Below are 27,593 nucleotides of genomic sequence, written 5' to 3'. Positions count from 1 at the left end.
CTTGCTTGTCCTGAGGGACACGGTGCAGCGAGGTGGTGCTAAGGAGGTGACTATTGGTGGTGATGGGATGTTAAGGCTTCGGGGTCGGATCTATGTTCCTTATGTAGATGGATTGAGAGAGTTGATACTTGATGAGGCCCATAGTTCGCGGTATTTCATTCATCTTGGTGACATGAAGATATACTGTGATTGGAGGCAGCATTGTTGGTGGTGAAGGATGAAGAAGGACATTGTGGAGTATGTTGCATGGTGTTTGAACTGTCAGCAGGTCAAGTATGTGCATCAGAGACCAAATGGTTTGCTTCAAAGGCTAGAGATACCCGAGTGGAAGTTGGAGCATATCACAATGGATTTTGTGGTCGGGCTTCCATGGACATTGAGAAGATTTGACGATGTGCGGGTTATTATGGACAGATTGACTAACTCTGCACACTTCATTCTAGTCATGACTTCCTACACTTCAGAATAGTTGGCTTGGATTTATTTTAGAGAGATAGTTTGCCTATATGGTGTTCCTATGTCTATTATCTCTGATCGAGGCACTCAGTTTAAATGACATATTTGGAGAGTGGTGCAATGTGAGTTGGGCACACAGGTCATGTTGAGTACTTCATTTCATCCCCAGATAGGCAGGCAGTCATAGCGTACTATTCAGATCATGGAGGATATGTTGAGAGCATGTGTCATTGATTTATGGGGCTGATGGGACCAATACTTTCCATTAGAGTTTGCCTACAACAATAGTTATCAGTAGAGTATCCAGATGACTCCGTATGAGGCCCTATATAGGAGGCAATGTTGTTCTCCGATTGGTAGGTTTTAGCCCTGGGAGGCTAGGTTGTTGGGCACATATTTAGTTTGTGATGCATTAAAAAGGTGAAATTGATCAAGGAGCAGCTTTGTACAGCGCTTTCCAGGCAAAAGATTTATGTTGATAAGAATGCTTGTGGTGTGGCATTCATGGTGGGTGAGAATGTTCTACTTAGAGTTTCCCCCATGAAGGGTGTGATGATGTTCGGGAAAAAGGGAAAGTTGAGCCCTCGGTATATTTGTCCTTTCAAGGTGTTGGAGAGAGTTGGGAATGTGGCCTACAGACTAGCTTTGCCAACCACCCTATCGGGAGTCCATCCGATGTTTTATGTTTTCATGCTTCATAAGAACTATGAGTATCCATCACACGTGTTGGATTTCAGCTCGGTGTAGTTGGACAAGGATTTGACTTATGACGAGGAGCCAATGTCAATTTTGGATAGGCAGGTTCACAAGATGAGGTCGATGAATATTACATCAGTGAAGGTTCAGTAGAATGGTCAAGCGTTCGAGGAGGCAAATTGGGAGACCGAGCATGATATGTGTAGACATGTGATTTTTGACCCTCCCCAAGATTTTTAATATTTTAGCGCATAAATATTAATTTAGGCATAATATAGATATTTTAAGTAATTTTGACTCTTTTACTTTATTTTATTACAAGAAAACAAAAAAATCACAAAAATAGGTTCATTAAAGTTTTGTAGTCATTTTTAATCTAAAAAAATCTTAAAAAAAATATATACAACAGTAGTATCGTATATTTATTTTAATATGATATTTGAAAATACCAAAAATAGATTTGTTTTAATGGTTAGTTTTATTTTAATAATTATTTGAATAGTAGGATTAATTAATAAATGGGGTCGTATTTTTAATCTCGTTTGCAGGGAAAGAATAGAACTTGGGTTCGAGCAACCCATTTTTAGGCCTAATTTTGGACCTAGCCCACAATTGTCAAGCCCATAATTCCTAGGCCCATACCCCTTAACCTAAAACCCTACAACCTAGACTCTACACTATAAAAGAATGTTTAAGACTAAAGAATTAAAAAAAGGAGAGGCGGAAGGGAACGGACAAAAAATACCCAAAAAAAGCTGCGCAAAAACAGACTCCCCATGCGTGTCATCTTCTCCGACGACCCCTGTGCAGCAAAGAGACCCCCCCTGCCCATCGTCTTCAACCCGACGTCCACATCCCTCATCGTCGAACCTCTCACACTGCTAGCCTTACCCGCCGGCTGCAACTCCATCCCAAACGACAACTCCTTCAGCCATAACTTCTTCCTCTTCTAACCTTGAACACCCCTGAGCGGATCCCCACTGTTACACTCGCCCAGAAGTCAGCTGACCTGCACGCCCACAACACTGCCTGACCGTCGTCCACCACGAGGCTGCCATTTCCGGCGAGCTTCACCTTCACACACACACATACACCACGACGCACACAGCCATACACAAACACAAAAATGTTGCATAGCAACGTTACAACAAAAACGTAACTCATCGTCTCCATTCTTCTACCATCGAAAACTACCCTGAGATCTACGTAAGCCGACAGTTTTCAGTCGGTAGTTTGTTGTTTCTTTGGGTCGTGCTTCCGCTCGAGGTCACCGGTGTCCGGTCCATCGATTTGTTCGTTGATACGTCATCTGAGTTATCCGTTTGGTTTTCTGTCTCGTTTGAAGTTAGTTTTCGAGTCGATTGAGGTTCGAAGCATTCTGGGTAATCTGAGGTCCTTCTGTTGGACCTTGTTCATTTCCAGATCTGTTTGAGAGCACATCGATGTTCAACTTTGGTAATGATTTTGAAGGGAATTGTTTGCTCATTTGAGCGTCGCCTTCTTCTTTGTAAATTGGTTGGAAGATGTTAATGTATATTGAAAGTTTTAAAAGTAAACAGAAGAAGATGGAGATGTTTTCATTTTTATTGATTGTATAAATACATGTTTAGCAAGACAAAGTTTCATGTCCTTATTTTGGGATTGACAAGGCTGGAAAACGACGCTTAAAGAAATTACAATCAACAATACTTAAACTTGGAAAGCTTTCCACCAAGTTGTATCGTTCCAACCGTAGGTTCAATATTGGTCACGTTGAAGTCTCAAATACAAAGCTTGTATTTTGGGATTTAAGAGGTCAGTCTGGTCTTCGCTCAATCTGGGAGAGTTGTTATGAAGAGGCACATGTTGTGACATTTGTTGTTGATGTTGCTCGACCATCACGCTTTGAGGATTCCAAATGTGCGCTTGAAAAGTGTTGGTTTCCGAGATGGAGTTGAGTGGCAACGGGTGTTCGATTGTTGGAGTTACCGTCCGAGGTGCGGTCCTTTGGTTTGATTTGAGTTGAATTTGTTGTTTCAAATCGCATTCGTAGATGGTGAAATTTATCGAAAGGTTTTGCGCAATAAGGTTCAGTCCTTCAATCCTTTACTCGTTCTAATGTTAACTATTTGCTTGGTGATCCGATTTTGTGACTTGTTATTTATGGCTTTGAATGTGCCATCTCGTATGGCTACTTGAATTGATTGCGAGTGAATTGGAATCTCTAGTTGTTCGAATCATATGCTTAACTCAAATTGGTTATAGTTGACGGTATAGAAATCGGATTGTTGAACTATGTCAATTAGATTAAATGGACTCGGGTGCGCATTTATGTGACCCAAATCTAAATCTCAACAATGTTAAAATATGTCGAAGACCGCGGGTGCATTTGTGTGACGTGGTTCAAGATGTGTTTTAATAACGTTGCAATATTCCTAAAATTAAATAAAAGCGGTTATAAAGTTAAAATTGAACCATAGGCTAAAGCATGTACTAAAATCAGATAATAGGCCGAATTGTAACAGTTGAGAGACTGTGCTAGAACCACGGAACTCGGGAATGCCTAACACCTTCTCCCTGGTTAACAGAATTCCTTACCCGGATTTTTGGTTCGCGAACTGTTAAACAGAGTCAACCTTTTCCTCGATTCGGGATTTGAACCTGTGACTTGGGACACCATAAATCTCCCAAGTGGCGACTCTGAATCTTTTGATAAATAAATCCCGTTTCGATTGTCCTTTAATTGGAAAAACTCCTTTATACCCTTCCCGGGGATATAGGTAAAAAAAAGGAGGTGTGAAAGCTCTGGCGACTCTGCTGGGGATCGAACGCACAATCTCTGGTTCAGGGTTCAAGAATTCGAGCTTAGAATAATTGTTATAGTTGACTTTATCCATTATCTGAATTTGTTACATGATTTGGGCCTAATGTGCTAATTGATTGCTTTTACCGCTTTGATATTCCATGAACTGTATATAAACTGTTGTGAAATCCCTCTTCTCTCTGAGCCTTCTAAATCATGAAGAAGTGTGCACTTCGTGTGACTTCTTTTCTGTTAGAGTCATATTCCAAATTTAGAACGAGGTTCGGACAAGTTGCAAAGCCGGTGAAGCTTTTGTATTCCCGGTACGCTGCCCTCCTCGGCTCGAGCTGTCCGCTCGGGTAAGCCAAGTCTAGAACAAATAAACTTAGGTTTTTAAACCTAGAAAAACACAGCCTTATGCCGGATCCCTAGTAGGAACGTTTGTCTGCATCACGTGCATTTGACTTTGGGGACTCAACACAGGGGTTGGGTCCGTCTAGGACAGGTGTACCCAAAATAACAAACCATCTTGATGCATCCTATGTGCTACATGTTGCATTTCTTCAAGGGTAAAAAGGTCATTTGGCGGACCAATGATAATTGAGGGCGAATAAAATAAAAGAGAAAAAAAAAGAGGCTGAAGTGTGAGGATGAAGCGAGTAGGGCCCAATTATATTTTTGTTACATTTTATTAAGAAAAAAAGAGCATGGAAACTTCAAAAAGATTTTGCACTCTTTATCATTTTTCAAAAATAAAAATAAAATAGAAAAAAAAGAAAAGAAATCCCAAAAAGATTTTATATGTTTCATCATTTTTCGAAAAAAAAAAAAGAAGAGAAAATATGTGTTTTCTACATGTCAGTTGTTTTTTTTATTATTATTCTTGCCCGTATCCAATCTGCCTGAACTACGCATACCTGATTCTCGTCTTTCGGGGCGTGATACGTAGGCAACCCACATATGGTCCGGTCTTCCTAGTAAATCTTAGGTTCTTGGGTTTGCGGGGTTATAGCCAAATTTTGCACTTATAGCCACCTTTTGGCCAAATAAGTCATTTTGCAAAAATAGCCTCAATCATGTCTTGCATGCGTCTAGTATTGTCTCACATAGTGTTGGTTTAAGTTTTTTCATACATGCATGGATCCACTTACCGGAGTTTGAGCATGACAGATACCCCAGGGCCACCGCATTCATGAGTTGCTTAAAGAGATTTGTTTTATTTTTATGTTTTGATTCTGTTCCTCATTTTATGTCATCTTTTACTTTCTACTTTTGTACAGTAATGTCAAGTCTTTTTGTTATTGTTATTTTCTGTTTTATATTTTAAAAAATGTGTTGTAACTCAAAAATCCGAAAAAGGAGATGTTGCATTTTTATATTTCCGTTATAAGTTTTCTTTTGAATACTAATTCTAGAAATGAAAAATCTGAGGTTGTTTCTCCTTTAGGAAATTAATATCTAGGACTTAAAATGAATTATTTTTATGTTTCCTTTAGTATATTAGGACCAAATTTCGAAACAAAAAAGAGAGAATTTTATTTTAGTACTTCTTTAAAAGCTTTCTTTAAGGTGTTAATTCCAAAATCCAAAAAGATTTTCTTTTGGGGTGTTTCTTCGAGAAATTAATGAAAGATGAAAAAAATTTCTTTTTATCTTCATTAGAACTTTAGGATATTGTACATAGGAAAAAAAAGCATACTTTATCTTTTGTTTATCATTAGAATTTTTCCTTCAGGCAATCAAAATTAAAATCCAAAAACATTTTGTTTTATCTTTTTCATTACTTGCTTTGAAATCTTGCGTTAGGATATCTAATAAAAATTCAAAATATTTTTCCGTGGTTTATTCTTTCGATCTTCTTCCTAAAAAATAAGGAATCAAAAATATTTTTGTTTTCTCTTCTAGAGTTTTCCTTAATAGTTTCCCATGGAGTGTTTGTTTCAAAGAAAAGAAAAAAAAAGCAAAATATATGCTCGTTAAGCTTGAGTTTGCAATAGGTTATAGAACATTAAGTCTAGAAAATCTAAAAACAAAAAAAGGGATTTGTTTCTTTTATTTCCCTTTTCTCGTCAGAGTCATTAAGGTAGAAACAGAGAATGTCAGTTTGTTTCCTTTATTCCTGATCTTCCAAAACAAGGAAAGATCTGATTCATGCGGCGTCATGATACGTAGGCAACCTACATAGGGTTCGATCGAATCATTTTTTTACTGTTAAAAGAAAAGGAAAAAGGAAAAAGGAAAAAAAAGAAGGAAAAAAAAGAGGTGAAATTGTGGGATGTGAGATATGAGAGAAAGAAAAAAGTGGTGATAAAAAAAAGAGAAATGAAAGAAAATGAGCGAGCTAAGAAGTGAGAGGAAAGAAAAGAAAAGAGAAGACTCAAATGGACAGATTGGGATGATGCCAAGTGATCTTATGACCCTCGAAGTCATTCTAGAACCACTAATTATTGCTAGGTGCATTGCACGCAATGTGATATTTCTTGTGTTAAATGCCCTAACGTTAACGGGATGACCCCATTTTGTTCCTTTTGATATCTTCATAGTAGAAAAGTGGTTGGTTTGTGGTTCTCGAAGTGGTAACTCTTCTTTGCAAGATAAAGTCAAAAGGCAATGGCAGACAATAACGGAACTGAGTCGGTTGATACTGGCGCTCAAAAGCAGTTGGTTGAACAGGACAATGGGTTGGTTGAAGAGGTGAGGATGTTAAGACAACACATGGCAGACATGTATTAGGCTTGGATGACCGGGAAGGCACCACCCCCGCCACCACCTAGCTTCCTAAATGCTACCCTTACCCAAACACCGGTTACAGTGCCAGATGATCCCCCATACTCTCCAGCTCCACCCGCTTATCATGGCTTTCCCAACCACCCTAGTAGTTTCATCACTCATCTTCCAATTACCTTTCCCAAAAATTGCCCTCCTGTCTTATCCACCATCCCCAACAATGAACACCCATTCAAAGCTCACGATGCCCAATATTACCCCTCAGAGGTTGCCCACAAGGTTCCCAACTCATACAAGCAGGGCCCGCGGGATGAACCTCATATTGAAAATGAAAAGTTCATAGGAAGAAAGGGGCGAGATGGGATACCCAGGAGGCTGAAAGGCATAGAACAGTCCTTAAAGAACAAGCAAGGAATGGGAGACCAGGGTAGCATGTCTTACAAATAATTGTTTATGTCCCCCGACGTTCGTCTGCTGCGGGGTTTAAAGTGCCAAAGTTTAACTTATATGATGGGTGTGGGGATCCGGTAGCCCATTTGAGGGATTATTGAAGGAAAATGAGAAGTGTTGGTGAGAAAGATAATTTGTTGATGGCATACTTCAGTGAGAGCCTGACCGGGGCAGCTTTAGAATGGCATAATCATCAAGATGTTGGTAAGTGGCCTGCATTGGGTGACATGGCTCAAGATTTTGTTCGATACTTTCAATACAGATCAGATGTTGTCCCAGACCGCTCCTCCCTATCCCAAATGGAAAAGAAACCCAAGAAAATTTTTAGGGATTTTTGGCTCAAATGGAACGAACAAATTGCTCGGGATAGTCCTCCCATTGATAGAAAAGATGTTGTGAGCCCCGCCGACGACAGGGTCCAGCGGTCGTTCTTGCTAAACGCTTTCAGCCTCAATGTCGACCTCCTGGATATACTTGTAATCCTCCCCAATACTACTTCTCCCTACAGAATTCCCAAAGTCGTACATCACTTTCCCAGTACCTTGTCCACAATGCACCACCATATGCTCCATACCCACAAGGCTCGCGATGGCCCACACCACTTCCCCAAATGTCTTACCCGCCCCCACGAGCCTGCCGAAAACCCCCTGGATCAAGTTTTCGGACCAATCAAGCATTTAAAAATGAGAGGTTGCTCAAAAAAGAAAAGGCTTTCACCCTATTGGGAGTGTCATACGCCAGTTTGTTCCAAAAGTTAAAGCAATTGGACATGTTGAAGCTGATCCAGATAAAAATGCCAAACCCTCTGTCAAAGAAGTTTGATTTTTCTCAAAGGTGAGCATATTGCTCAGATGCCCCGGGGCATGACATAGAGAAGTGTTGGAATCTGAAGAAAGCAATTCAGAAGCTTATTGATGCAGGCGACATTGTCGTGCAAAATCCAAATGCAGCAGATACTAGCCAAAGTCCATCGCATGTGCATAATGAGACGCATATGGTGGGTATGGTTTATTTTGAAAAGGAATGTGAGAATTCATCTGGAAGCCTCGGAGGTCCACGTGCTACTAAGCTTTCAGCACTGTCAGGGGTTGATCTTAAGAACGAGCCGGCAAAAGGAACCCAAAAGCAATATGTTAAGAACAATATGATGAAGACTTGTGGAGGTCCTAGTATTGCTGATGCAGAATTCAGTGGCTAAGATACTGCGCTTGGTAATTGGAAAGACGCTCCATTTCTTGGTCAGTCGGAGATGAGCTTGGTGGTTTATTTTGTTGTCATTTCTTGTCCGGGTTATTGCAGGGTTGTAATCCAGATATCGTCTTGTGACTCAAACCCTTCGATCCTTTATTTTTTCTAGTTCTTTTAGTCATATTATCTCACCTAGTGTTTTCTAGGTCTGTTCAAGGTTTGTAACCCCAGTCTAGTTTGTCTGTTTTGTCGTCCAAACCCATTCACCATCTGTCTAATGTAATTTTCTGTTTTCTATTATTTTTAGTCAGTTTTGTTTAGTTCTCTTTTCCTTTTATAGTCCTTTTCTTGTTGACTCTAGTGACATGACATGCACGCGTAATTCCCAGCCTGGTTTTAAAAGTTAGTTTAGTCACGAAGCAATGAAACAATATTGAAGATGTAGGGACATTGGAGGGAAATAAGTGAAGGCATTTTGAGATCACTTCAAGCCCGAATCGTGTGAAACTGGGGCAGATAGAACATAAAGAACCCCTATTGAAATGCATCATGCCGCATCAATTTGAAGATAAAAGCAAGTTTGCCCCAAATTTTTAGGGAAGTCGTTCGTGGTAATGAGAGTGAGGGTGTTGTCCAATGGGGCTTGGTAATTAACAGATATAGAAGGCAAATGCGTGAATATGGTTATCAAGTCTAGTGCAATCAAAAGATGTTACAAATGTTTTCTTTGGTCTGTTTAATTGTGTAGTTTGCACTTGACATGTTTTGGAGATTGGAATGAAGAAGGCATTTTGTTCTGCTATCTAAACATTTTATCCTTCGTTACCCCGTTGAGCCTTATTTATTTTCTTCCATACCCCTTTTTCGGAATCAGTAGCAAAGATCAAAAATGCAAGCGTGAAAGATGAGTAAAGGAAAAAGAGAAAAGAAAAAGAATGAAAAGAGAGATATGAAAAAGAAGAAGAAAGAGAAAAGAAAAAGAAAAAAAAAGCAAGAAAAGATAAAAGAAGAAAAAGAAAAAAAGAAGGAAAAAGAGAAGAAAAACAACAACAAAAAGAAAAACAAGGAAAGAAGAGAAAAGAAAAATCACAACAACAAAGTAATTTCTATGACATGAACTATGTTTGATCTGATTCCTTTTAAGGATACGTAGGCAGCCTCACAGTTCGGTCTCATCAAAATAAACATCCAAAAGCCCCCAAGCAAGAAACTGGGGCAGAAGTCGTGGTTGTTGTGAGAAATCTGATTCCGAAAGTTGCAATTTTAACCCATTTGAATTGTTTTGAGCCTTTTATGCCCTTTCTTTCTATCCTTGTCCAAAAGCCCACATTACGGTCCAAAGAAAGACCTTCTAATCAGTCTTTGAGAAATGCCAAGTCGAGCAGGTAAAGGTAATTCATGTCAGGGGCAACACTCTAGTTCAAGCAGGAAAATAAAAATGAGAGAGCCTTATTGGTGAAAACCCTCACGGGCACTATAAGGCGACGAGAGCTGAGAGAAATGAAAATGAGAGAGTCTTATTGGTGAAAACCCTCGCGGGCACCGTAAGGCGGCGGTAAGTGGAGAGAAAGAATCAAAAATGAGAGAGGCTTGATGGTGAAAACCCTTCGGGCACTACAAGTCGAATAAGGATTGTGAATCAAATTGGATAATCGGAGCATTGAAGTCCAATTTCACCGTTCAGGGGTATAATAGGAATTGAACATCAGACCTACTTGATAGAATAGGCCATATGTACATGTCAGGTCTTTAGAGTTGGTATCTACATCTGATATGTTTCTACTTTGTAGTTTTCTTGTAGGAATCATCTCTTTCCTTTGTCCTTTACTCTTTTCCTTTTGTTTTGTTTACTTCTTCTTCCTGAGTCCGTTTGGTCAGCATAAGTGAGAAATGACTTCAAATTTACCACCAGCTTTCCAATTACACAAAACGGGATCTGGCCAGCACATCAAAGTGGCATAAGTTAGGAAAGAACAACAAGCACACTGAGTTGGTAGTAATCAACATGCTTTGGGGTCCATGAGAAATACAAAGGTTTGGTATATTTCAATTCGTGAATAGTGCAACAGATGGAGGGTGTAGGGTGAACGAGTCAAAGGTATTTTCTGTGATAAGATTGACAAAGAAAGTGGTTAACCAGTGACAAGCAAGGTCTTCCAAGCAGAAATCAAAGTTATCATGGCAAGTGAAGGAGCAATAGACCTCAAGGCCAAGACTAGTGGTTTAAGCAAGAAAGAACAACATACGTACTGGGTGAGTGGCAATTGGCGCACTTTGGGATTCATGTGGGACACAAAGGTTTGGTAAATGTCAGTTCATGAGCAATGCAACAGATAGAGGGTATTGGGTCTGCACGGAGAAGAGGTATTTTCTGTGATAAGGATGACAGAGAAAGTGGTTAGCAAGGTCTTCGAGTGGAAATCAAAGTTATCATGGCAAGTGAAGGAGCAATAGACCTCAAGGCCAATGCTAGTGGGTTAAGTCAAGAAAGAACAGCATGCATATTGAGTGGACGGTAATTGACGTGCTTTGGGATTCATGTGAAACACAAAGGTTGGTAAATGTCAGCTCATGAGCAATGCAACAGATAAAGGGAATTGGGTCTGAACGGAGAAGTGGCATTTTCCGTGATAAGGATGGCAGAGAAAGTGGTTAGTCCATAAGCAAGCACGGTCCTCGAGCGGAAATCAGTTATCATGGGAAGCGAAGGAGCAATCGCCCTCAAAGTCAAGGCCACAAACTAACCACCATATTTTAAACTGACAAAATTTTTCTTTGATTAAAACAGGGGCAGCAAATTTTGTTTGTTTCGGAGAAACCTTCCGCAAGGAAAAGCGAGCACCAAACAGGTTTGACCGTAAACTTTCAGGACCCTCCTGGAAAATGGGACCTAGTTTAAATGTTCAGAAATAGTATAATCTAGCATAAATGCATCCCAAAGGAATATAAGTTGGCTTAGAAGTTTGCATATTCGAGATAGAATTCAATTAAGAGTTTTTCAGGACCCTCCTGGATAATGGGACTTAGCTTTAAAAGTTCGATTAGATAGCAACATTTAGAGTAAATTTTGTTGTAGGGTAGTATAATTCAGCCATAAAAGTTGTCACTCTTAAGATAAAACTTTATTTTTGATTTTCAGGACCCTCATGGATAATGGGAAGTAGTTTAAAAACCCTCTTAGATAATAAGATTTAGCAGAAGTCACACCTTTAAAAGATATAGCTTAGATTTAAAATTGTCGTTTAGTTAAGAATTGTCAGGACCCCCCTACATAATGGGACCTAGCTTTTAAACTCTTAGTATTTGGTAATATGATTCAGTGTAACACTCACATATGTGCCTAGTTACCAAACTGGGGCGGAAAAATTTTCTTTGTTTTTGTCTATTTTGTTGAAATCAGGTACCCGCTTGGAGAACAGGGAGAAGACATTCAAGTTCAGCAGTCAGGAGCCCGCCTGGAAAGCAGGGAATACATTTCAAGTCAGCAGTCAGTAGCCCGCCTGGAGATCAAGGAATACATTTCGAGTCAGCAGTCAGGAGCCCGCCTGGAGAGGAGGGAATACATTTCAAGTTGAAGTCAGGAGCCCACCTGAAGAGCAGGGAATACTTTCAAGCGCAGTAGTAAGGAGCCCGCCTGGCGAACAAGGGAGTAAAACTTAAAGTTTTAGTTTTCAAATTCTTTGCTTTGTTTATTTTGAAGTCAGGAGCCCGCCTGGAGAGTAGGGAATACATTTCAAGTTGAAGTCAGGAGCCCGCCTGAAGAGCAGGGAATACATTCAAGCGCAACAGTCAGGAGCCCGCCTAGAGAACAAGGGAGTGCAATTTAAAGTTTTAGTTTTCAAATTCTTTGCTTTGTTTATTTTGAAGTCAGGAGCCCACCTAAAGAGCAGGGAATACATTCAAGCGTAGTAGTCAGGAGCCCGCCTGGAGAACAAGGGAGTACAATTTAAGTTTTAGCTTTCAAATTCTTTGTTTTGTCTATTTGAAGTCAGGAGCCCACCTGGAGATCAGGGAATACATTTCATGTTAAAGTCAGGAGCCCGCCTGGAGAGCAGGGAATACTTTCAAGCGCAGCAGTCAGGAGCCCGCTTGGAGAACAAGGGAGTACAATTTAAATTTTAGCTCTAAATTCCTTGTTTTGTCTATTATGAAGTCAGGAGCCCGCCTGGAGAGCAGGGAATTCATTTTAAGTTGAAGTCAGGAGCCCGCCTGGAGAGCAGAGAATACTTTCAAGTGCAGCAGTCAGGAGCCCGCCTGGAGAAAAAGGGAGTACAATTTAAATTTTAGCTTTCAAATTCTTTGTTTTGTCTATGTTAAAGTCAGGAGCCAACCTGGAGAGCAGGGAATACATTTCAAGTCAGCAGTCAGTAGCCCGCTTGGAGAGCAGGGAATACTTTCAAGCGCAGCAGTCAGGAGCCCCCCTGAGAACAAGGAAGTACAATTTAAGTTTTAGCTTTCAAACTCTTTGTTTTGTCTATGTTGAAGTCAGGAGCCCGCCTGGAGATAAGGGAATACATTTCAAGTTGAAGTCAGGAGCCCGCCTGGAGAACAAGGGAGTACAATTTAAATTTTAGCTTTCAAATTCTTTGTTTTGTCTATCTTGAAGTTAGGAGCCCGCCTGGAGAGCAGGGAATACATTTCACGTCAGCAGTCAGGAGCCCGCCTGGAGAGCAGGGAATACATTTCAAGTTAGCAGTCAAGGAGCCCCGCCTGGAGAATAGGGTCAGTTTTTACTTTAGTCAAGCTTAGTTTATAGTTTCCCTAGTCTATTCTTTAGTTTAATTTCATCACTGCATCAATAGTACAAGTGGTTTACAATTTTGCTAACAACCCATAAATCTTCCTAGTGCAAACTGGGGCAGAAAATTTCTTTGTTTTGTCTATTTTATTGTAATCAGGCGCCCACCTGGAGAACAAGGGGAAACAACTCAAGTTTCTAGGGAAAGCAGTGTTGAAGGAAGACAGTTCAAGTTTCAGGGGAAAATGGTTCAAGGTGCAAAGGAAAACAGTGTCAAGTAACAAGAGAAGACGGTTCGAGTTCAACAGTCAGGCGTCCACCTGAAGAAAAGGAAAAGCATCTCAGATTGCAATTCAAGTCAGCAACCAAAGAATCTCGCGGCAAGAATGCGAGTCAATAGTCCGAGGTGATCAACAGAAGTTAGTCACAGTAAAGAAAAGAGAGAAAGGCAAGAAGTGAATCCAAATGCAGAAGTTGATAAAAGATGTGAATTGCTTAAGACGTGGTGGAAGTCACAAGCACTACATGTCCGGTCCTGACCCAAAAGCTGTAGAAGAACGAGCTAGCACCTGCAGCTAACAAGCGCCAAGGTTCAAATCTAAAGTCTGCATGAAGAACCATTCAAGACTCAAGATCAAGCTTCAGAAGACTTATAGATAGGAATCTTGTAACTCGTAGTTGATAGGCTTAGCTAGTCTTTTTCATGTTTTGATTTTGATGTAATAGCCGGACTGCGGACCGGAACCTCGATGGAACGGCACCTTGACCGGCTCTCCACCTCGGTATACTCCATCACCTCACTCATCTCTGAACTATACGTGGCCTGATTCCTTTAAAGCCAAGGATATGTAGGCAGCCCATATACTAGGGCTCGGTCACATTCCCCTTTTCTCTTAGTTTTAGTCTCTCCAAATAAGGGTCGGGTCAAAAACCTGTCTAGTCAGTCTTTGTCTGAAAACTCTGTACGTTTCCAGTCAAAGAGGGGCAGCTGTAGACATGTGATTTTTGACCCTCCCCAAGATTTTTCATATTTTAGCGCGTAAATATTTAATTTAGGCATAATATAGATATTTTAAGTAATTTTGACTCTTTTACTTTATTTTATTACAAGAAAAACAAAATAATCACAAAAATAGGTTCATTAAAGTTTTGTAGTCATTTTTAATCTAAAAAAATACATACAACAGTAGTATCGTATTTTTATTTTAATATGATATTTGAAAATACCAAAAATAGATTTGTTTTAATGGTTAGTTTTATTTTAATAATTATTTGAATAGTAGGATTAATTAATAAATGGGGCCGTATTTTTAATCTCGTTTGCAGGGAAAGAATAGAACTTGGGCTTGAGCAACCCATTTTTAGGCCTAATTTTGGACCTAGCCCACAATTGCCAAACCCATAATTCCTAGGCCCATACCCCTTAACCTAAAACCCTACAACCTAGACTCTACACTATAAAAGAATGTTTAACACTAAAGAATTAAAAAAAGGAGAGGCGGAAGGAAACGGACAAAAAATACACAAAAAAAGTTGCGCAAAAATAGACCCTCCCCCTGTGCGTCATCTTCTCCGACGACCCCTGCGCAGCAAAGAGACCTCCCCTGCCCATCGTCTTCAACCCGACGTCCACACCCCTCATCATCGAACCTCTCACACTGCTAGCCTTACCCGCCGGCTGCAACTTTATCCCAAACGACAACTCCTTCAGCCATAGCTTCTTCCTTTTCTAACCTTGAACACCCCTAAGCGGATCCCCACTGTTACACTCGCCCAGAAGTTAGCCGACTTGCATGCTCACAACACTGCCTGACCGTCGTCCACCATAAGGCTGCCATTTTCGGCGAGCTTCACCTTCACACACACATATACACCACGACGCACACAGCCATATACACATACAAAAAGCTGTACAGCAACGTTACAACAAAAACGTAGCTCATCGTCTCCATTTTTCTACCATCCAAACAGCCCTGAGATCTACGTAAGCCGACAGCTTTCAGTCAGTAGTCTGTTGTTTCTTTGGGTCGTGCTTCCATTCGAGGTTGCCGGTGTCCGGTCCGTTGATTTGTTCGTTGATACGTCGTCTGAGTTATCCGCTTGGTTTTCTGTCTAGTTTGAAGTCAGTGTTCGAGTCGATTGAGGTTCGAAGCCTTCTGGGTAATCTGAGGTCCTTCCGTTGGACCTTGTTCATTTCCGGATTTGTTTGAGAGCACATCGATGTTCAACTTTGGTAATGATTTTGAAGGGAATTGTTTGCTCGTTTGGGCGTCGCATCTTCTTTGTAAACTGGTTGGAAGATGTTAATGTATATTGAAAGTTTTAAAAGTAAACAGAAGAAGATAGAGATGTTTTCATTTTTTTATGGATTGTATAAATACATGTTTAGCAAGACAAAGTTTCATGTCCTTATTTTGGGATTGACAAGGCTGGAAAACGACGCTTAAAGAAATTACAATCAACAATACTTAAACTTGGAAAGCTCTCCACCAAGTTGTACCGTTCCAACCATAGGTTCAATATTGGTCACGTTGAAGTCTCAAATACAAAGCTTGTATTGTTTGGATTTAAGAGGTCAGTCTGGTCTTTGCTCAATCTGGGAGAGTTGTTATGAAGAGGCACACGCTGTGACATTTGTTATTGATGCTGCTCGACCATCACGCTTTGAGGATTCCAAATCTACGCTTGAAAAGTGTTGGTTTCCGAGATGAAGTTAAGTGGGAACGGGTGTTCGATTGTTGGAGTTACCGTCCGAGGTGCAATCCTTTGGTTTGATTCGAGTTGAATTTGCTATTTCGAATCGCATTCGTAGCTGGTGAAATTTATCAAAAGGTTTTGCGCAATAAGGTTCAATCCTTCAATCCTTTACTCATTCTAATGTTAACTGTTTGCTTGGTGATCTGATTTTGTGACTTGTTATTTATGGCTTTGAATGTGCCATCTCGTATGGACACTTGAATTGATTGCGAGTGAATTGGAATCTCTAGTTGTTCGAATTATATGCTTAACTCGAATTGGTTATAGCTGACGGTATAGAAATTGGATTGCTGAACTATGTCAATTAGATTAAATGGACTAGGGTGCGCATTTAGGTGACCCAAATCTAAATCTCAACAATGTTAAAATATGTCGAAGACCGCGGGCGCATTTATGTGACGTGGGTCAAGATGTGTTTTAATAACATTGCAATATTCCTAAAATTAAATAAAAGCGGTTATAAAGTTAAAATTGAACCATTGGCTAAAACATGTACCAAAATCATATAATAGGCCAAATTGTAATAGTTGAGCGACCGTGCTAGAACCACGGAACTCGGGAATGCCTAACACCTTCTCCCGGGTTAACAGAATTCCTCACCCAGATTTCTGGTTCACGGATTGTTAAACAGAGTCAACCTTTTCCTCGATTCGGGATTTGAACCGGTGACTTGGGACACCATAAATCTCCCAAGTGGCGACTCTGAATCTTTTGATAAATAAATCCCGTTTCGATTGTCCTTTAATTGGAAAAACTCCTTTATACCCTTCCCGGGGGTATAGGTAAAAAAAGAGGTGTGAAAATATGTGGAGCAGATTTCCTCACATGTTTGGAATTTCAGGTATGACTCTAAACTCATTCGAGGATGAACGTTTGTTTAAGAGGGGGAGAATGTAATGACCAAGTCAGTCGTTTATGTAATATTTCCCCATTCCCCTATTTGATCCTTCCCATATGTGTTGTTGTTATGTGACTTGTGGGGATGGTTGTCTTGGCTTAGGGGAGGTCTTGGAGTGAATTGGAATACTTAGTTCCATGGTTGGAAGCTTAAGTTGTAAGAGTTGAACGAGGTTTGACTTTTTGGGTAAATAACATCGTAATGGTATTTCGATGGTCTAATTGGTTCGTATGGTGATTTGGACTTGGGTGTATGCCCTGATTTGGATTTGGAGGTCCCTAGGTTGATTTAGCTCTAATTGCCAAAAGTTGAAAAGTTTAAGGTTCAGAGAATTATAAGTTTGACTAGGAGTTGACTTTAAGGATATCGAGTTTGGATTGTCGTTCTGGAAGTTGAAATAGGTTCTTTAAGTCATTTGGGACTTGTGTGCAAAATTTGGGGTCTTTTCAAGATGGTTAGGCGCGATTTGGCATGAGTTTTGAAAGTTGGAGGTTTGATTAGGTCATTAAACTTGATTTAAGGTGTAATTTGTAGTTTTGATATTATTTTGTGTGATCTGAGAACTCGACTAGGTTCGTGATATTTTGGGGATGGTTGGTGTGATTGGACGAGATCCCGAGGGGTTCAGGTGTGTTTCAGATGAGTCTTAGATCATTTTGAGGTTTGGCAGTTATGGTCAGCTATTTTGGCACCTTTATGGTTTTGATCGTAGATGTAGGAAGGTGCGCGAAGAAGCGGATTTCGGTTGGACAAGGAAATTTTGTAGATGCAGATTTTTGGCACAGAAGCGAGAGTGTAGATGCTCATATTAGTCCGCAGAAACGGCCTTCTGCCTGTAGAAGTGAAGGGGTAGAGTCATAAGTGAATACCACATCTATGATGCTTAATCTGTGAGATGCAGTGTCGCATAAGAGACATATGGATACAAAAATTGAAAGTGCTGGGAAGAATATGTCTTGAGCGAGGGTTTAGTTTCATCTATCACATTTTGAGATTGGGAGCTCGGATTGAGGCAATTTTTAGGCGATTTTCACTACTTTGATAGAGGTAAGTGTTGTAGGTTTGGATTTGATTATTGTTCATTATTTCATCCTTGAATTTGGCATTTGATTGGTAAATCTAAGTGAGAAAATTTGATTTTGGCAAAACTTTTCTAAATTGAAACATAGAGATTTGAAACCCGTGGAGTTGGATTTGGATGACTCTTGCATGGCTGGACTCGTATTTGAGTGGGTGTTTGAGACATGTAATTTATGTCGGGTTCCGAGATACGGCCCAGATTGACTTTTTGGTTGACTTTGTATAGTTGTATAAAGATCAAACCTTTATTGTTTGAGGTTGTTTCCTACGGCCTTAATTGAAGTTATTAAGTTAATTTTTGCAAGATTCGACCCATTTAGAGGTAGGTTCAAGGGGAAAGCAGTCTTAGATTGTTGATTTGAATTATTTGAGGTAATTATCTCGCTTAAGCTTGGTTGAGGCACTAGTTGATTGAGTTACTAGAGTTGACTATATGCTATGGGTTGCGCACATGCAAGGGGTTGGGCCAATGTGTGTGCACCAGGGTTCTATCCATGCTCGGGGTAGTGCTTAGTCTATGTTATGCCTTGAATTGATTGCTAAACTTCATGTTATCCTGCTTTATTTATTTGTTCCTTTTGTGAGATACTTGAATTGTGTTAGAGATCATGTTTGGGACAAACATGTTGTTCAAACATGTTAATTGCTATTTTATGGCGTAACTTCCTTGTCAGAGCTTTGGTAGCACACTTAACACATGCATACACATTAGCATGTAACTTTTATCGATCCATGAGCTTATCTTTTGATATTCATTGTTCGTATACATGTTTCGTTGTATATGCTTCCTATGTGATATGGATCAAATTGATAGCGCCTGAGTTGTCTATGCGGTTTAAGTTATGATAGAACGTGAGTGATCTGTGTGGTTGTTATATATTGCACATGAGTTGTCCATGCAGCATGTGGATAAGGATCCAAGGGTCATCCTCTAATGTTTCTCTCTTAATAGTGTACACGCGGTGTATGAAAAACCTATCAATTTTTGGTTATTGCATCTCTTCTCTATTTGCAATTACCTTGGATGTATAACATCCATTTGCTAAGCAAGCCGATGTAAAGTAATTAATTAACCAATTTTAACAGTTAAAAGAAAGACAATAATGATATTTAATGAGAAATAAAAGCGATGTCTAACACAACATTGATATAAACCGCATGATAATATCTACTCCCAGAAATTTGGAGTCACGAGTACACAAGCAACTAGAAGTCTACAAACAGAGTTTGAAACAAATACAACTGTTCGAAAGGGATACAATAAATGTGGAAAATGGAAAGGGACTTCAAGGTCTGCGAACAACAACAGATCTACCTAGAGTCTCCTGTGTAAAGATGATTCGAGTTGCCGCACCTCAAGCACCGTTGGGACCAATACCAATATCTGCACAAGAAATACAGAAATGTAGTAAGAGTACAACCAATGCAATATACTCCGTAAGTATCGAGCATAACCTCGGCTAGATAATGACGAGGCTATGACAAGACACCTACGTAATAAAACTTCTACAGGTATATATAAAGCAACAAAATGAATACTATCTTGGACGGGACATGTGATAAGGGGAAGATACAATAGATATGCCAAAAATGAAGACACAAAATAACCAGAACCGGAAATCAGTTAAATCAATGATATGAAAATGACACGGCATCACTCTTTGTGTTTTTACTCTCGTCCTCACCATGCAATAATGTGAATATAATGGCACGATATCACCCTTCGTTCTTTTAGTCTCATCCTCACCATGTAATAATATGAATGAAATGGCATGGCGTCACCCTTAATGCTTTTAATATCATCCTCATTATGTAATAATATACATCCAAACAATAAACACTGCGAGGAATGATTTAAGTTCAATTACGATTTAGGGTCATGACACTTCAATTTCCAAAATATTCAACATATTTAAAATAAGCAATAAATATAAAATAAATAATTAAAGAAGTAATAATCTGGCCTAAGCATAGATAAGATAATTAACCGAAACAATATAATACGAAGAATCAAGTTCCACATGCATGCTTTAACCCAATTGACAACACATAGGTACTCGTCACCTCGCATATACGTTGTACCCACACATAAAATATGTAGCAAATATACCAATAATTCCTAATCCCTAAAGTAAAGGTTAATCACGACACTTACCTCGGTCCACAATAAAAAAATTAACCAACCACATCTTTGCCTTTTGAACAAGCATCTAAACCAACCAAATCTAGCAAATTATCGATTAAATGATTCAAAATAAGCTTTAGAAACTACTCATCAATGAAATAAATACAATTCTGATCATTTTTGAAAAGTCAACCACTGCCTCACTTGGACAAAACCCGATTACTCATTTACTCTCGAGCCCGGTTATGTGATTTGTTTCGAAATCCGACTTCAATTAAAGGTCTAAATCTCAATTTTATAAAAGTCTCCAATTCTACCCAAATCCCCAATTTCTACCATGGAAATCCTAATTAGATGTTGAAATCTCATGAAAAATAAATGGTACAACAACAACAACAACCCAGCAGAATCCCACAAGTGGGGTCTGGGGAGGGTATTGTGTACGAAGACCTTACCCCTACCCCGAATGGTAATTGAAATGAAATGGATTAAAGTCACTTACCAACGAACTTTAGAAGAAAAGTCTCTTGGAAAATCGCCTCTAAAGTGTCTAGGGTTGAGAAATGATGTAAAATGAGCTAAGTCCCATTTTTCCTCTTTTACCCAGCTGCAGATGTCACAATTGCGATGTCTTTTTTGCAATTGCAAAGGTGAGACAAAGGTCGTAAATGAGAACCTTATCTTAGAAGCCCAGAAGTCGCAAATGCGACTTTTAGCTTGCAAATGCGAATAACCCACCTTTGCAAATGCGGCAGTACTCTTCCAAATGCAGCTATTTCCCCTTAGAACACTGAGTCGCAAATGCAACTCTATGACCGCAAATGCGATGTCTGGCTGTTCGCAAATGCGACCTATTTCTCGCAATTGCGAGATCACCCAGCCCATTCCCCTTCTTGCAAATTCTATATTTTGATCGTAAAAGAGAAGCTCGCATTTGCGAGCCAGACCTCGCAAATGTGAGATCTGCAGACTACACCAGCAACAGGAGTGCACTAGCTATTCAAACTTCAAAAAAATTCATCTGAAACACGTCCGAAACTTGTATGAAACTCCTCCGAGCCCCTCGAGCTCCAAAGCAAGCATCCACACAAGTGTATTAACATCATACGAACTCCCTCATGCGATTAAAACACAAAAATAACTCCTAGAACTACAAATTAGACACCAAAATGCATCAAAATTTTCAAAGAAGTTCAAGAATTTTCAATTTTACAACCGAGCGTCTGAATCATATAGAATCAACTCAGATTTGCACCAAATTTTACAAACAGGTTTTTAATAGTAAAATGAACCTATACCAAGTTCCGGAACCAAAATTCAAACCTGATATAAATAAAGTCAACCTACAGTCAAACATAGGAATTATTTAAACCTTTAAATTACTAGTTTTCAACAAATCACATCAAATCAAGTTACGGACTTCCGAAGTCAATTCCGGGCATATGCCTAAGTCCAAAATCATAATATGGACCTACCGGGATCGTTAAAATACAGATCAGGGTCCATTTAAAAAACTGTTGAATGTAGTCAACTCAAAACATTTTTAAAGCTAAAATTCATATTTTCTTCAAATTTTCACATAAAACTTTCTAAAAATGACACGGACAGCGCACGCAAATCAAGAAAACACTAAACGGGGCTAATCGAGGTCTTGTAACACAAAAATAAGGGCTAGAACTCAAAATGACCTATTGAGTCGTCACATTCTCCACCTCTAAATCAAACATTCGTCCTCTAACGGATATAGAAAGGTACTTGGATTGGTGAAAAGGAGTGAGTATCTACTCAGCATATCGGACTCCCACGTAGCTACCTCGATCAGCTTACCTCTCCGCTTTACTCCAATAGAAGGATAACTCTTAGACCTCAACTTTTGAACCTACCACCCGCTCCTCCTTGTAAGTCAAATCCTTTTCCAATTGGAATAAGCTTAAATCTAGTACATAGGACGGATCACTGTGATAATTTCAGAGCATGGGTACATGAAATACCGGGTGAACTGCTGATAAGCTAGGTGGTAATGCTAGCTTATAGGCCACCTCACCAACTCTCTCAAGGATCTCAAAAGGTTTGATATACCAAGGGCTCAACTTGCCCATTTTCTCGAACCTCATCACACCCTTTATGGGTGAAACCCGGAGCAAAACACTCTTTCCAACCAAGAATGCAACATCATGAACTCTCCGATCAGCATAACTCTTCTACCTAGACTAAGTTATACGAAGTCGATCTTGAATCATCTTGACCTTTTCCAAGACATCTTGAACCAAATCGGTACCAAACAACCGAGTCTCTCCTGGATCAAACCAACCAACTGGAGAATGATACTGTCTCCCATATAAGGCCTCATAAGGAGCCCTTTGAATACTCTATTGGTAGTTGTTGTTGTAGGCAAACTCCACAAGTAGCAAGAATTGATCCCAAGAACCCCCCAAAATCAATAACACATGCACAAAGTATATCCTCCAATATTTGAATGGTGCGCTCGGACTGTCTGTCCATATGGGGTGAAATGTTGTACTCAACTCCACCCGTGTGCATTACTCATGTTGTACGACCCTCCATAAATGCAATGTGAACTACGTGTCTCAATAAAAAATAATGGACAACAGCACACCGTGAAGGCAAAAAATCTCACAGATATAGATCTTAGCTAACCGCTTTGAAGAATAAGCAGATGCCATCGGAATTAAATGCGCCTACTTGGTCAACCTATACACAATGACCCATACGGCATCAAATTTCTTTAAAATTCCTGGGATCCCAACAACGAAATCCATGGTAATACGCTCCCACATCCACTCGGGAATCTCAAGTCTCTGAAGCAAGCCACCTAGTCTCTGATGCTCATATTTTATCTGCTGACAGGTGAGACACCGAGCTACAAATCCCACAATATCCTTCTTCATTCTTCTCTACCAATAATGTTGTCTCAAATCCTGATACATCTTGGCGGCATCCGGATGGATGGAATTCCGCAAACTATGGGATTCCTCAAGAATCAACTCAAGAAGCCCCTCGACATTTGGGCACACAAATACAACCTTGCATCTACAACACCGCATCATCTCTAATAGAAACTTGCTTGGCATCACCGTGCTGCACTGTGTCCTTAAAGACAAAGAAATGAGGGTCATCATACCGATACACTCATACAAAGAAGAACAAGACACCGTGCAGGAAAGAACTCGACTAGGCTCCAAAACATCTAACCTCACGAATTGATTGTCAAAGGCCTGAACATCCGATGCTAGCAGTCTCTCAACAACTGGAATATATGCAAGGCTACCCATACTCACAGCCTTTCTACTGAAGGCATTGGCCAACACATTGGCCTTCTGGAGATGATACAGAATGGTAATGTCATAGTCTTTCAGCAGCTCTAACCACCTCCGCTACCTCAAGTTGAGATCTTTTTGTTTAAACAAGTACTATAGACTCTGATAATCCGTGAATATCTCGATGACACACAGTAGAGGTAATGCCTCCAAATCTTCAATGCATAAATAATGGCTGCCAACTCTAAGTCAAAATCAAGGTAATCCTTCTCATGAAACTTCAACTGCCGAGACGCGTATGCAATCACACTCCATCCTACATCAATACTACACCAAGACCAATATATGATGCATCACAATACATAGTGTAGGATCCTGAACCTATGGGCAACACCAATACTGGGGTTGTTGCCAAAGCAGTTTTGAGCTTTTGGAAGCTCAACTCACACTCATCGGATCACCTAAATGGGGCACCCTTATGGGTCAATCTACTCAATGGGGCTACAATGGATGAAAGCCCTCCACGAACCGGCGATAATAACTTGCCAAACCTAGAAAGGTCCGAATCTCTATAGCCAAAGTAGGTCTAGGTCAGTTCTGAAATGCCTCGGTCTTCGTAGGATCCACCTTAATTCCCTCGGCATATACAACATGTCCCAAAAGGCAACTGAGTCCAACCAAAATTCACACTTTGAAAACTTGGCATATAATTGACTATCTCTCAAGGTCTGAAGTAGAACCCAAAGATGATGCTCATGCTCCTCTTTACTGCGGGGGTAGATCATAATATCATCAACGAAGATTATCACAAAATAATCCAAATAGGGCTTAAATACCCCATTTATTAAATCCATGAATGATGCTCGGTCATTTTTCAACCCAGATGACATAAATATGAACCAATAATGCCTATTCCGAGTTTGAAAAGTTATCTTAGGGACATCTAATGCCTTAAACTTCAACTGATGGTAGTCATATCTCAAATCAATATTCGAAATACTTTGGAACCATGAAGTTGATCAAATAAGTCATCAATCTTCAACAAAGGAATCTATGGAAGAAACCCCCGCACTAGAATCACGAAAATAGGCCAAATATGCTAGACATCCCTTCTCGACCATACGTCGAGCCTTCACATAAGAAATAACCCTGGTGGTAGAATGGCCAGAAGTACCCTTCCACTATAATTGAGGCAACCCAGTATTGCTAAGGTTACCGTCTTGGCATGACAGTCCAATATAGCATGATAAGGTGATAGCTAATCCTTGCCCAAAATAACATCAAAGTCCACCATATCAAGAAGTAGGAGATCTACACTAGTCTCAAGACTCCCAATAGTAATCACACGTGAGTGATAAAATTGATCTACAATAATAGAATATCCTACAGGCGTGGACACATATACATGAACACTCAAAGAATCACGAGGCATAACTAGATATAAAGAAAAATAGGATGATACGTAGGAATAAGTAGAGCCCGGATAAAATAGAACTGAAGAATATCTATCGAAAACTGGAACAATCCCTGTGATGATGGCGTCAGGTGTCTCGGTCTCAAGTCTAGTTGGGAGTTCATAAAAATGAGGCTGGGCCCCACCACTTTGACCTTTGCCTCTCGGACAACCTCTAGCTGGCTGGATTTCACATCTAATTGTCTGACCTCTACCTCTAGCAGCCTGACCCACCGCTGCTGAAACCAAGGCGTGAGAACTTTGTTGTGGCATGCCACCCAGTGATCTAGGGCAAAATCTAGAAAGGTGCATAGGATCTCCACAAGTATAACAAGCCCTCGGCTATAGTGACTGCTGACCCTGGAACAGGCCCTGTCGACCTGGATAATTATACTGATAACTTTGTATCGGAGGTGATGGTGCACTGTAGGCTAGCTACTCAAAATGAGATACATAAGGACCACGACTACCCAAAGAACAAAGGAATGCCTAAGGCGTTGACTGAAACGACATGGGAGGATGGCCTATAAAAAAGTACCCTTGCCTCCAGATAAGGCACCATTGAAACTACCAAAATGACAAAGCCTCTTATATGATACCGCCCCTCTCTCCTGACCATGAACAATTTCGATTCGTCTAGTAATATCTATGTCCCTCTGAAAAGATAATGTCATCCCCGGTCTCCTTGTCCATCTGTAGCCTAATACTGAAAGTAAGTCCATCAATGCATCTGCTTACTTTCTCCCTCTCAGTAAGGATTAAGATAACTGCATGGCGAGCTAGGTCCACAAATCGGGTCTCATACTTGGTAACGGTCATGCTATGTTGATGAAGTTGCTCAAACTGCCTGCGATACTCCTCTCTTAGAGAGAAAGAAATAAACTTCTCTAGAAATAGTTGCAAAAATTGATCCTAGGTAAGTGAAGGTGAACCAGCTGGTCTGGTCAGCACATAATCCCTTCACCAACTCTTAGCAGAACCGGTCATCTGGAACACTACAAAGTCGACCCCATTGGACTCAACAATATTGATGTTGCGCAACCCTCGTGGCAATGGTCCAAGCAGTCCTATGGGTTCTTAGAAGGTGCACCACTAAAATGAATAGGGAAGAGCTTTGTGAACTTGTCCAATCTAATCAATGCCTTAGTAGACATCATGGGCCTCTTCCCGATCTGTGCAGCAACAACCGACTGAACTACCCCAACTAGTTGGACTACCGGAGTATGATATATGGAAGTCATCTACTCAAGAGTGTGAGTAACGGGAGTATGTGCTTCTCCCCAGCTTGAGAGATGGTTTGTTCCACCAGAAATGCACAGTTTGGGCCACAATCTCCACAAGGCCCACCAAGCAGACTAGTGTGTCCTGAAGCACTAGAGTGGCTATAAATCCCTCCAGGACCTGAGCTGGTCCAACTGGTACGGTTGTAGCTGGGATATGCTCGTTATGCGCAATCTCAGCCTCCACTTTTTTTGCTGCTGCTTGAGCTCTAGGCTGAGTTCTGCCTCTGTCTCCTCCTCAACCTCGACCTCTATGATCCATGTCCATCCACACTCAATAGTGAGTGGAAATGGTCGTTGGAAGAATAGTACCCAACAAGAGTTGGGGTCGATTTCCAAAAGGAGTTACTAGGGGTGTTAGGAGTATGTGCTTGAAGAAATCGGATGGATTAACTAAATTTGCACTTCCAATTTTTTTTTTTGATTTTTACTTCTACTATTACTCTAACAATTGTAAGCTAACAAAAGAAACTAGAAATGAATGATTGTTTATGGTGTTTTTCCAAATAGTTAGAAAGCCTAGGGATGTGACCATAATCTAGGTATTTGCTTAATGGGTTAAATACGTTAATACTTGTTTTGTTTATTGTGGTGTATTGTAACTCTCAACTTTACGTTACCCACTCAATACCTCTCAGTATAAGAGTTATTTTTCCCAATTCGGCTTTCTCAAGTTCAAATCGGTATCAAACAAAATAATTGATATGAGCTCAAGTCGGGTTCTTACTATCTATAGTTTGAAACCTTTAATTAGGCTAATTAAACTCTCAATTAACCTAATTCCTTGTTAGCCAAGTTATCCTAGACTATGTCCCTCTTTCTCAAGTACAGACTAAGTAAAAAGGCATGAATCAATGTTTGCAACCATTAATTTTAAAATTGAAGGATGAACTAAGCTAAATAGACACCAAATCATAAACAATCATTAAATTAAATACCCATATGGTTTACACACTAGGGTTGGGAACTTACGGACTTATAAGTAGCATTAGTCATGTCGCTTTGAGTTTATATATGATATGTGAACCCTATGGATGGTCTATGAAACACATAGGTATAAAAGGTAATATGTGACCCTATGGACGGTCTATGAAACACGTAGGTGTATAATGAAATATGTGACCCTATGGATGGCCTATGAATGGGCTATGAAACGCATACATGTATTGTAGGTAATATGTGACCCTATGGATGGACTACGAAATGCATAGGTGTATTGAAAATGTAATACTATAGAAGGTCTATGAAGCGCATAGGTGTATAATATGTGAACACTATGGACGATCTACAAAACCCATAGGTGTATAGTATTAGTGAACATTATGGACGGTCTATGAAATGCATAGGTGTACGGGTATGAATAAACACTATGGATAGTTTATGAGACACATAGGTGTAGTGTATATGAGTAAACACTATGGACGGTCTATGAAACACATGGGTGTATTGTATAGGTAATACTATGGACGGTCTATAAGACACATAGGTGTACGTGATGAATAAACACTATGGACGATCTATGAAATACATAGGTATATAATGAAATATGTGATCCTATGGACGGGATATAAAATGCATAAGTGTTTAATATGTGATTCGTATGGACGATCTATGAAACACCTAGGGGTACAGCATGAATAAACACTATGGACGACCTGTGAAACGCATAGGTGTATAGTAAGAGA

This window comes from Nicotiana tabacum, chromosome 10 (assembly GCF_000715075.1).
Source record: "Nicotiana tabacum cultivar K326 chromosome 10, ASM71507v2, whole genome shotgun sequence".
Classification (NCBI taxonomy): domain Eukaryota; kingdom Viridiplantae; phylum Streptophyta; class Magnoliopsida; order Solanales; family Solanaceae; genus Nicotiana; species Nicotiana tabacum.
Note: the sequence above shows the minus strand (reverse complement) of the source record.